This window comes from Taudactylus pleione, unplaced genomic scaffold, assembly GCF_031769625.1.
Source record: "Taudactylus pleione unplaced genomic scaffold, aTauple2 ptg002179l, whole genome shotgun sequence".
NCBI lineage: Eukaryota > Metazoa > Chordata > Amphibia > Anura > Myobatrachidae > Taudactylus > Taudactylus pleione.
In genome coordinates, this window is record NW_028286573.1 from 97,501 (window position 1) to 107,500 (window position 10,000).

Here is a 10,000-nt window from a genome sequence, read left to right on the forward strand (position 1 = left end):
AGTTAAGAAGTAAAAGCGGTCTAAATTTAAAGCTTTTGAGCACCTGCAGCCAAACCACAGTGGACATGCCCAATCTCGTCTGATCTTGGAAGCTATGCAGTGTTGGGCCTGGTTAGTACTTGGATGGGAGACCACCTGAAATACCAGGAGCTGTAGGTAATTTTATACTGCCAGAACAGTCTTTTCTATTACATTTTACATTTGATTTTTTCAACTTATCAATGAATTTACTTGTGTTAAGAAGTAAAAGCGGTCTAAATTTAATGCTTTTGAGCACCTACAGCCAAACCACAGTGGACATGCCCAATCTCGTCTGATCTTGGAAGCTATGCAGTGTTGGGCCTGGTTAGTACTTGGATGGGAGACCACCTGGGAATACCAGGAGATGTAGGTAATTTTATACTGCCAGAACATTCTTTTCTATTACATTTTACATTTAATTTTTTCAACTTATCAATGAATTTCCTTGAGTTAAGAAGTAAAAGAGGTCTAAAGTTAATGTTTTTGAGCACCTACAGCCAAACCACACTGGACATGCCAAATCTCGTCTGATCTTGGAAGCTATGCAGTGTTGGGCCTGGTTAGAACTTAGATGGGAGACCACCTGGGAATACTAGGTGCTGAAGGTAATTTTATACTGCCATAACATTCTTTTCTATTACATTTTACATTTCATTTTTCAACTTATCATTGAATTTACTTGAGTTAAGAAGTAAAAGAAGTCTAAAGTTAATGTTTTTGAGCGCCTACAGCCAAACCACACTGGACATGCCCAATCTCGTCTGATCTTGGAAGCTATGCAGTGTTGGGCCTGGTTAGTACTTGGATGGGAGACCACCTGGAATACCAGGAGCTGTAGGTAATTTTATACTGCCAGAACATTCTTTTCTATTACATTTTACATTTAATTTTTTCAACTTATCAATGAATTTCCTTGAGTTAAGAAGTAATAGAGGTCTAAAGTTAATACTTTTGAGCACCTACAGCCAATCCACACTGGACATGCCCAATCTTGTCTTATCTTGGTAGCTATGCAGTGTTGGGTATGGTCAGAACTTGGATGGGAGACCACCTGGGAAAACCAGGTGCAGTAGGTAATTTTATACTGCCATAACATTCTTTTCTATTACATTTTACATTTAATTTTTTCAACTTATCAATGAATTTACTTGAGTTAAGAAGTAATACAGGTCTAAAGTTAATGATTTTGAGCATCTACAGTCAAACCACACTGGACATGCCCAATCTCGTCTGATCTTGGAAGCTATGCAGTGTTGGGCCTGGTTTGTACTTGGATGGGAGACCACCTGGGAATACCAGGGGCTGTAGGTAATTTTAGACAGCCAAAATCATTCTTTTTTATTACATATTACATTTGATTTTTTCAACTTATCAATGAATTTACTTGAGTTAAGAAGTAAAAGAGGTCTAAAGTTAATGTTTTTGAGTACCTACAGCCAAACCACACTGGACATGCCCAATCTCGTCTGATCTTGGAAGCTATGCAGTGTTGGGCCTGGTTAGTACTTAGATGGGCCACCACCTGGGAATACCAGGTGCTGTAGGTAATTTTATACTGCCATAACATTCTTTTCTATTACATTTTACATTTCATTTTTCAACTTATCATTGAATTTACTTGAGTTAAGAAGTAAAAGAGGTCTAAAGTTAATGTTTTTGAGCACCTTCAGCCAAACCACACTGGACATGCCCAATCTCGTCTGATCTTGGAAGCTATGCAGTGTTGGGCCTGGTTAGTACTTGGATGGGAGACCACCTGGGAATACCAGGAGATGTAGGTAATTTTATACTGCCAGAACATTCTTTTCTATTACATTTTACATTTAATTTTTTCAACTTATCAATGAATTTCCTTGAGTTAAGAAGTAATAGAGGTCTAAAGTTAATACTTCTGAGCACCTACAGCCATTCCACACTGGACATGCCCAATCTCGTCTTATCTTGGTAGCTATGCAATGTTGGGTAAGGTCAGAACTTGGATGGGAGACCACCTGGGAAAACTAGGTGCAGTAGGTAATTTTATACTGCCATAACATTCTTTTCTATTACATTTTACATTTAAATTTTTCAACTTATCAATGAATTTACTTGAGTTAAGAAGTAATAGAGGTCTAAAGTTAATGTTTTTGAGCACCTACTGCCAAACCACACTGGACATGCCCAATCTCGTCTGATCTTGGAAGCTATGCAGTGTTGTGCCTGGTTAGTACTTGGATGGGAGACCACCTGGGAATACCAGGTGCTGTAGGTAATTTTATGCAGCCATAACATTCTTTTCTATTACATTTTACATTTAATTTTTCAACTTATCATTGAATTTACTTGAGTTAAGAAGTAAAAGAAGTCTAAAGTTAATGTCTTTGAGCACCTTCAGCCAAACCATACTGGACATGCCCAATCTCGTCTGATCTTGGAAGCTATGCAGTGTTGAGCCTGGTTAGTACTTGGATGGGAGACCACCTGGGAATACCAGGTGCTGTAGGTAATTTTATGCAGCCATAACTTTCTTTTCTATTATATTTTACATTTAATTTTTTCAACTTATCAATGAATTTACTTGAGTTAAGAAGTAAAAGAGGTCTAAAGTTAATGTTTTTGAGCACCTACAGCCAAACCACACTGGACATGCCAAATCTCGTCTGATCTTGGAAGCTATGCAGTGTTGGGCCTGGTTAGAACTTAGATGGGAGACCACCTGGGAATACTAGGTGCTGAAGGTAATTTTATACTGCCATAACATTCTTTTCTATTACATTTTACATTTCATTTTTCAACTTATCATTGAATTTACTTGAGTTAAGAAGTAAAAGAAGTCTAAAGTTAATGTTTTTGAGCACCTACAGCCAAACCACACTGGACATGCCCAATCTCGTCTGATCTTGGAAGCTATGCAGTGTTGGCCCTGGTTAGTACTTGGATGGGAGACCACCTGGGAATACCGGGTGCTGTAGGTAATTTTATACTGCCATAACATTCTTTCTATTACATTTTACATTTAATTTTTTCAACTTATCATTGAATTTACTTGAGTTAAGACGTAAAAGCGGTCTAAATTTAAAGCTTTTGAGTACCTACAGCCAAACCACAGTGGACATGCCCAATCTCGTCTGATCTTGGAAGCTATGCAGTGTTGGGCCTGGTTAGTACTTGGATGGAAGACCACCTGGAATACCAGGAGCTGTAGGTAATTTTATACTGCCAGAACATTCTTTTCTATTACATTTTACATTTAATTTTTTCAACTTATCAATGAATTTCCTTGAGTTAAGAAGTAATAGAGGTCTAAAGTTAATACTTTTGAGCACCTACAGCCAATCCACACTGGACATGCCCAATCTCGTCTTATCTTGGTAGCTATGCAGTGTTGGGTATGGTCAGAACTTGGATGGGAGACCACCTGGGAAAACCAGGTGCAGTAGGTAATTTTATACTGCCATAACATTCTTTTCTATTACATTTTACATTTAATTTTTTCAACTTATCAATGAATTTACTTGAGTTAAGAAGTAATACAGGTCTAAAGTTAATGATTTTGAGCATCTACAGTCAAACCACACTGGACATGCCCAATCTCGTCTGATCTTGGAAGCTATGCAGTGTTGGGCCTGGTTTGTACTTGGATGGGAGACCACCTGGGAATACCAGGGGCTGTAGGTAATTTTAGACAGCCAAAATCATTCTTTTTTATTACATATTACATTTGATTTTTTCAACTTATCAATGAATTTACTTGAGTTAAGAAGTAAAAGAGGTCTAAAGTTAATGTTTTTGAGTACCTACAGCCAAACCACACTGGACATGCCCAATCTCGTCTGATCTTGGAAGCTATGCAGTGTTGGGCCTGGTTAGTACTTAGATGGGCCACCACCTGGGAATACCAGGTGCTGTAGGTAATTTTATACTGCCATAACATTCTTTTCTATTACATTTTACATTTCATTTTTCAACTTATCATTGAATTTACTTGAGTTAAGAAGTAAAAGAGGTCTAAAGTTAATGTTTTTGAGCACCTTCAGCCAAACCACACTGGACATGCCCAATCTCGTCTGATCTTGGAAGCTATGCAGTGTTGGGCCTGGTTAGTACTTGGATGGGAAACCACCTGGGAATACCAGGTGCTGTAGGTAATTTTATACTGCCATAACAGTCTTTTCTATTACATTTTACATTTGATTTTTTCAACTTATCAATGAATTTACTTGTGTTAAGAAGTAAAAGCGGTCTAAATTTAATGCTTTTGAGCACCTACAGCCAAACCACAGTGGACATGCCCAATCTCGTCTGATCTTGGAAGCTATGCAGTGTTGGGCCTGGTTAGTACTTGGATGGGAGACCACCTGGGAATACCAGGAGATGTAGGTAATTTTATACTGCCAGAACATTCTTTTCTATTACATTTTACATTTAATTTTTTCAACTTATCAATGAATTTCCTTGAGTTAAGAAGTAATAGAGGTCTAAAGTTAATACTTCTGAGCACCTACAGCCATTCCACACTGGACATGCCCAATCTCGTCTTATCTTGGTAGCTATGCAATGTTGGGTAAGGTCAGAACTTGGATGGGAGACCACCTGGGAAAACTAGGTGCAGTAGGTAATTTTATACTGCCATAACATTCTTTTCTATTACATTTTACATTTAAATTTTTCAACTTATCAATGAATTTACTTGAGTTAAGAAGTAATAGAGGTCTAAAGTTAATGTTTTTGAGCACCTACTGCCAAACCACACTGGACATGCCCAATCTTGTCTGATCTTGGAAGCTATGCAGTGTTGTGCCTGGTTAGTACTTGGATGGGAGACCACCTGGGAATACCAGGTGCTGTAGGTAATTTTATGCAGCCATAACATTCTTTTCTATTACATTTTACATTTAATTTTTCAACTTATCATTGAATTTACTTGAGTTAAGAAGTAAAAGAAGTCTAAAGTTAATGTCTTTGAGCACCTTCAGCCAAACCATACTGGACATGCCCAATCTCGTCTGATCTTGGAAGCTATGCAGTGTTGGGCCTGGTTAGTACTTGGATGGGAGACCACCTGGGAATACCAGTGCAGTAGGTAATTTTATACTGCCATAACAGTCTTTTCTATTACATTTTACATTTAATTTTTTCAACTTATCAATGAATTTACTTGAGTTAAGAAGTAATAGAGGTCTAAAGTTAATGTTTTTGAGCACCTACAGCCAAACCACACTGGACATGCCCAATCTCGTCTGATCTTGGAAGCTATGCAGTGTTGGGCCTGGTTAGTACTTGGATGGGAGACCACCTGGGAATACCAGGTGCTGTAGGTAATTTTATACTGCCATAACATTCTTTTCTATTACATTTTACATTTAATTTTTTCAACTTATCATTGAATTTACTTGAGTTAAGAAGTAAAAGCGGTCTAAATTTAAAGCTTTTGAGCACCTGCAGCCAAACCACAGTGGACATGCCCAATCTCGTCTGATCTTGGAAGCTATGCAGTGTTGGGCCTGGTTAGTACTTGGATGGGAGACCACCTGAAATACCAGGAGCTGTAGGTAATTTTATACTGCCAGAACAGTCTTTTCTATTACATTTTACATTTGATTTTTTCAACTTATCAATGAATTTACTTGTGTTAAGAAGTAAAAGCGGTCTAAATTTAATGCTTTTGAGCACCTACAGCCAAACCACAGTGGACATGCCCAATCTCATCTGATCTTGGAAGCTATGCAGTGTTGGGCCTGGTTAGTACTTGGATGGGAGACCACCTGGGAATACCAGGAGATGTAGGTAATTTTATACTGCCAGAACATTCTTTTCTATTACATTTTACATTTAATTTTTTCAACTTATCAATGAATTTCCTTGAGTTAAGAAGTAAAAGAGGTCTAAAGTTAATGTTTTTGAGCACCTACAGCCAAACCACACTGGACATGCCAAATCTCGTCTGATCTTGGAAGCTATGCAGTGTTGGGCCTGGTTAGAACTTAGATGGGAGACCACCTGGGAATACTAGGTGCTGAAGGTAATTTTATACTGCCATAACATTCTTTTCTATTACATTTTACATTTCATTTTTCAACTTATCATTGAATTTACTTGAGTTAAGAAGTAAAAGAAGTCTAAAGTTAATGTTTTTGAGCACCTACAGCCAAACCACACTGGACATGCCCAATCTCGTCTGATCTTGGAAGCTATGCAGTGTTGGGCCTGGTTAGTACTTGGATGGGAGACCACCTGGAATACCAGGAGCTGTAGGTAATTTTATACTGCCAGAACATTCTTTTCTATTACATTTTACATTTAATTTTTTCAACTTATCAATGAATTTCCTTGAGTTAAGAAGTAATAGAGGTCTAAAGTTAATACTTTTGAGCACCTACAGCCAATCCACACTGGACATGCCCAATCTCGTCTTATCTTGGTAGCTATGCAGTGTTGGGTATGGTCAGAACTTGGATGGGAGACCACCTGGGAAAACCAGGTGCAGTAGGTAATTTTATACTGCCATAACATTCTTTTCTATTACATTTTACATTTAATTTTTTCAACTTATCAATGAATTTACTTGAGTTAAGAAGTAATACAGGTCTAAAGTTAATGATTTTGAGCATCTACAGTCAAACCACACTGGACATGCCCAATCTCGTCTGATCTTGGAAGCTATGCAGTGTTGGGCCTGGTTTGTACTTGGATGGGAGACCACCTGGGAATACCAGGGGCTGTAGGTAATTTTAGACAGCCAAAATCATTCTTTTTTATTACATATTACATTTGATTTTTTCAACTTATCAATGAATTTACTTGAGTTAAGAAGTAAAAGAGGTCTAAAGTTAATGTTTTTGAGTACCTACAGCCAAACCACACTGGACATGCCCAATCTCGTCTGATCTTGGAAGCTATGCAGTGTTGGGCCTGGTTAGTACTTAGATGGGCCACCACCTGGGAATACCAGGTGCTGTAGGTAATTTTATACTGCCATAACATTCTTTTCTATTACATTTTACATTTCATTTTTCAACTTATCATTGAAGTTACTTGAGTTAAGAAGTAAAAGAGGTCTAAAGTTAATGTTTTTGAGCACCTTCAGCCAAACCACACTGGACATGCCCAATCTCGTCTGATCTTGGAAGCTATGCAGTGTTGGGCCTGGTTAGTACTTGGATGGGAAACCACCTGGGAATACCAGGAGATGTAGGTAATTTTATACTGCCAGAACATTCTTTTCTATTACATTTTACATTTAATTTTTTCAACTTATCAATGAATTTCCTTGAGTTAAGAAGTAATAGAGGTCTAAAGTTAATACTTCTGAGCACCTACAGCCATTCCACACTGGACATGCCCAATCTCGTCTTATCTTGGTAGCTATGCAATGTTGGGTAAGGTCAGAACTTGGATGGGAGACCACCTGGGAAAACTAGGTGCAGTAGGTAATTTTATACTGCCATAACATTCTTTTCTATTACATTTTACATTTAAATTTTTCAACTTATCAATGAATTTACTTGAGTTAAGAAGTAATAGAGGTCTAAAGTTAATGTTTTTGAGCACCTACTGCCAAACCACACTGGACATGCCCAATCTCGTCTGATCTTGGAAGCTATGCAGTGTTGTGCCTGGTTAGTACTTGGATGGGAGACCACCTGGGAATTCCAGGTGCTGTAGGTAATTTTATGCAGCCATAACATTCTTTTCTATTACATTTTACATTTAATTTTTTCAACTTATCAATGAATTTACTTGAGTTAAGAAGTAATAGAGGTCTAAAGTTAATGTTTTTGAGCACCTACAGCCAAACCACACTGGACATGCCCAATCTCGTCTGATCTTGGAAGCTATGCAGTGTTGGGCCTGGTTAGTACTTGGATGGGAGACCACCTGGGAATACCAGGTGCTGTAGGTAATTTTATACTGCCATAACATTCTTTTCTATTACATTTTACATTTAATTTTTTCAACTTATCATTGAATTTACTTGAGTTAAGAAGTAAAAGCGGTCTAAATTTAAAGCTTTTGAGCACCTGCAGCCAAACCACAGTGGACATGCCCAATCTCGTCTGATCTTGGAAGCTATGCAGTGTTGGGCCTGGTTAGTACTTGGATGGGAGACCACCTGGAATACCAGGAGCTGTAGGTAATTTTATACTGCCAGAACAGTCTTTTCTATTACATTTTACATTTGATTTTTTCAACTTATCAATGAATTTACTTGTGTTAAGAAGTAAAAGCGGTCTAAATTTAATGCTTTTGAGCACCTACAGCCAAACCACAGTGGACATGCCCAATCTCGTCTGATCTTGGAAGCTATGCAGTGTTGGGCCTGGTTAGTACTTGGATGGGAGACCACCTGGGAATACCAGGAGATGTAGGTAATTTTATACTGCCAGAACATTCTTTTCTATTACATTTTACATTTAATTTTTTCAACTTATCAATGAATTTCCTTGAGTTAAGAAGTAATAGAGGTCTAAAGTTAATACTTCTGAGCACCTACAGCCAATCCACACTGGACATGCCCAATCTCGTCTTATCTTGGTAGCTATGCAATGTTGGGTAAGGTCAGAACTTGGATGGGAGACCACCTGGGAAAACTAGGTGCAGTAGGTAATTTTATACTGCCATAACATTCTTTTCTATTACATTTTACATTTAATTTTTTCAACTTATCAATGAATTTACTTGAGTTAAGAAGTAATACAGGTCTAAAGTTATTGTTTTTGAGCACCTACAGCCAAACCACACTGGACATGCCCAATCTCGTCTGATCTTGGAAGCTATGCAGTGTTGGGCCTGGTTAGTACTTGGATGGGAGACTACCTGGGAATACCAGGAGCTGTAGGTAATTTTATACTGCCAGAACGTTCTTTTCTATTACATTTTACATTTAAATTTTTCAACTAATCAATGAATTTACTTGAGTTAAGAAGTAATAGAGGTCTAAAGTTAATGTTTTTGAGCACCTACTGCCAAACCACACTGGACATGCCCAATCTCGTCTGATCTTGGAAGCTATGCAGTGTTGTGCCTGGTTAGTACTTGGATGGGAGACCACCTGGGAATACCAGGTGCTGTAGGTAATTTTATGCAGCCATAACATTCTTTTCTATTACATTTTACATTTAATTTTTCAACTTATCATTGAATTTACTTGAGTTAAGAAGTAAAAGAAGTCTAAAGTTAATGTCTTTGAGCACCTTCAGCCAATCCATACTGGACATGCCCAATCTCGTCTGATCTTGGAAGCTATGCAGTGTTGGGCCTGGTTAGTACTTGGATGGGAGACCACCTGGGAATACCAGGTGCTGTAGGTAATTTTATACTGCCATAACAGTCTTTTCTATTACATTTTACATTTAATTTTTTCAACTTATCAATGAATTTACTTGAGTTAAGAAGTAATAGAGGTCTAAAGTTAATGTTTTTGAGCACCTACAGCCAAACCACACTGGACATGCCCAATCTCGTCTGATCTTGGAAGCTATGCAGTGTTGGGCCTGGTTAGTACTTGGATGGGAGACCACCTGGGAATACCAGGTGCTGTAGGTAATTTTATACTGCCATAACATTCTTTTCTATTACATTTTACATTTAATTTTTTCAACTTATCATTGAATTTACTTGAGTTAAGAAGTAAAAGCGGTCTAAATTTAAAGCTTTTGAGCACCTGCAGCCAAACCACAGTGGACATGCCCAATCTCGTCTGATCTTGGAAGCTATGCAGTGTTGGGCCTGGTTAGTACTTGGATGGGAGACCACCTGGAATACCAGGAGCTGTAGGTAATTTTATACTGCCAGAACATTCTTTTCTATTACATTTTACATTTAATTTTTTCAACTTATCAATGAATTTCCTTGAGTTAAGAAGTAATAGAGGTCTAAAGTTAATACTTTTGAGCACCTACAGCCAATCCACACTGGACATGCCCAATCTCGTCTTATCTTGGTAGCTATGCAGTGTTGGGTATGGTCAGAACTTGGATGGGAGACCACCTGGGAAAAC

General features: G+C 38.0%; 3 non-coding genes and 32 pseudogenes across 3 annotated transcripts; all 35 read left to right on the forward strand.

Moving 5' to 3' along the window:
• Positions 1-41: 41 nt before the first annotated feature.
• LOC148431885 (5S ribosomal RNA) lies at positions 42-159 on the forward strand (annotated as a pseudogene).
• A 116-nt stretch (positions 160-275) lies between these two features.
• On the forward strand, positions 276-394 carry LOC148431886 (5S ribosomal RNA; annotated as a pseudogene).
• Positions 395-510: 116 nt separating this feature from the next.
• Positions 511-629, forward strand: LOC148431887 (5S ribosomal RNA; annotated as a pseudogene).
• A 115-nt stretch (positions 630-744) lies between these two features.
• Positions 745-862, forward strand: LOC148431888 (5S ribosomal RNA; annotated as a pseudogene).
• Positions 863-1,213: 351 nt separating this feature from the next.
• LOC148431889 (5S ribosomal RNA) lies at positions 1,214-1,332 on the forward strand (annotated as a pseudogene).
• A 117-nt stretch (positions 1,333-1,449) lies between these two features.
• LOC148431890 (5S ribosomal RNA) lies at positions 1,450-1,568 on the forward strand (annotated as a pseudogene).
• Positions 1,569-1,683: 115 nt separating this feature from the next.
• Positions 1,684-1,802, forward strand: LOC148431891 (5S ribosomal RNA; annotated as a pseudogene).
• A 351-nt stretch (positions 1,803-2,153) lies between these two features.
• LOC148431892 (5S ribosomal RNA) lies at positions 2,154-2,272 on the forward strand (annotated as a pseudogene).
• Positions 2,273-2,387: 115 nt separating this feature from the next.
• Positions 2,388-2,506, forward strand: LOC148431893 (5S ribosomal RNA; annotated as a pseudogene).
• A 116-nt stretch (positions 2,507-2,622) lies between these two features.
• On the forward strand, positions 2,623-2,741 carry LOC148431894 (5S ribosomal RNA; annotated as a pseudogene).
• Positions 2,742-2,856: 115 nt separating this feature from the next.
• Positions 2,857-2,975, forward strand: LOC148431895 (5S ribosomal RNA; annotated as a pseudogene).
• A 115-nt stretch (positions 2,976-3,090) lies between these two features.
• On the forward strand, positions 3,091-3,208 carry LOC148431896 (5S ribosomal RNA; annotated as a pseudogene).
• A 351-nt stretch (positions 3,209-3,559) lies between these two features.
• Positions 3,560-3,678, forward strand: LOC148431897 (5S ribosomal RNA; annotated as a pseudogene).
• Positions 3,679-3,795: 117 nt separating this feature from the next.
• On the forward strand, positions 3,796-3,914 carry LOC148431898 (5S ribosomal RNA; annotated as a pseudogene).
• Positions 3,915-4,029: 115 nt separating this feature from the next.
• LOC148431899 (5S ribosomal RNA) lies at positions 4,030-4,148 on the forward strand (annotated as a pseudogene).
• A 116-nt stretch (positions 4,149-4,264) lies between these two features.
• Positions 4,265-4,383, forward strand: LOC148431900 (5S ribosomal RNA; annotated as a pseudogene).
• A 351-nt stretch (positions 4,384-4,734) lies between these two features.
• On the forward strand, positions 4,735-4,853 carry LOC148431901 (5S ribosomal RNA; annotated as a pseudogene).
• A 115-nt stretch (positions 4,854-4,968) lies between these two features.
• LOC148431902 (5S ribosomal RNA) lies at positions 4,969-5,086 on the forward strand (annotated as a pseudogene).
• Positions 5,087-5,202: 116 nt separating this feature from the next.
• Positions 5,203-5,321, forward strand: LOC148431903 (5S ribosomal RNA). Its single transcript, XR_015876907.1, has one exon. It is a non-coding gene; the product is annotated as a 5S ribosomal RNA (ribosomal RNA).
• A 116-nt stretch (positions 5,322-5,437) lies between these two features.
• On the forward strand, positions 5,438-5,555 carry LOC148431904 (5S ribosomal RNA; annotated as a pseudogene).
• A 116-nt stretch (positions 5,556-5,671) lies between these two features.
• On the forward strand, positions 5,672-5,790 carry LOC148431905 (5S ribosomal RNA; annotated as a pseudogene).
• A 116-nt stretch (positions 5,791-5,906) lies between these two features.
• On the forward strand, positions 5,907-6,025 carry LOC148431906 (5S ribosomal RNA; annotated as a pseudogene).
• A 115-nt stretch (positions 6,026-6,140) lies between these two features.
• LOC148431907 (5S ribosomal RNA) lies at positions 6,141-6,258 on the forward strand (annotated as a pseudogene).
• Positions 6,259-6,609: 351 nt separating this feature from the next.
• Positions 6,610-6,728, forward strand: LOC148431908 (5S ribosomal RNA; annotated as a pseudogene).
• A 117-nt stretch (positions 6,729-6,845) lies between these two features.
• On the forward strand, positions 6,846-6,964 carry LOC148431909 (5S ribosomal RNA; annotated as a pseudogene).
• Positions 6,965-7,079: 115 nt separating this feature from the next.
• On the forward strand, positions 7,080-7,198 carry LOC148431910 (5S ribosomal RNA; annotated as a pseudogene).
• Positions 7,199-7,549: 351 nt separating this feature from the next.
• Positions 7,550-7,668, forward strand: LOC148431911 (5S ribosomal RNA; annotated as a pseudogene).
• Positions 7,669-7,784: 116 nt separating this feature from the next.
• On the forward strand, positions 7,785-7,903 carry LOC148431912 (5S ribosomal RNA). Its single transcript, XR_015876910.1, has one exon. It is a non-coding gene; the product is annotated as a 5S ribosomal RNA (ribosomal RNA).
• A 116-nt stretch (positions 7,904-8,019) lies between these two features.
• Positions 8,020-8,137, forward strand: LOC148431913 (5S ribosomal RNA; annotated as a pseudogene).
• A 116-nt stretch (positions 8,138-8,253) lies between these two features.
• Positions 8,254-8,372, forward strand: LOC148431914 (5S ribosomal RNA; annotated as a pseudogene).
• Positions 8,373-8,723: 351 nt separating this feature from the next.
• Positions 8,724-8,842, forward strand: LOC148431915 (5S ribosomal RNA; annotated as a pseudogene).
• Positions 8,843-8,958: 116 nt separating this feature from the next.
• LOC148431916 (5S ribosomal RNA) lies at positions 8,959-9,077 on the forward strand (annotated as a pseudogene).
• Positions 9,078-9,192: 115 nt separating this feature from the next.
• Positions 9,193-9,311, forward strand: LOC148431917 (5S ribosomal RNA; annotated as a pseudogene).
• Positions 9,312-9,427: 116 nt separating this feature from the next.
• LOC148431918 (5S ribosomal RNA) lies at positions 9,428-9,546 on the forward strand. The gene has a single exon (XR_015876911.1). It is a non-coding gene; the product is annotated as a 5S ribosomal RNA (ribosomal RNA).
• A 116-nt stretch (positions 9,547-9,662) lies between these two features.
• LOC148431919 (5S ribosomal RNA) lies at positions 9,663-9,780 on the forward strand (annotated as a pseudogene).
• Positions 9,781-10,000: the final 220 nt, after the last annotated feature.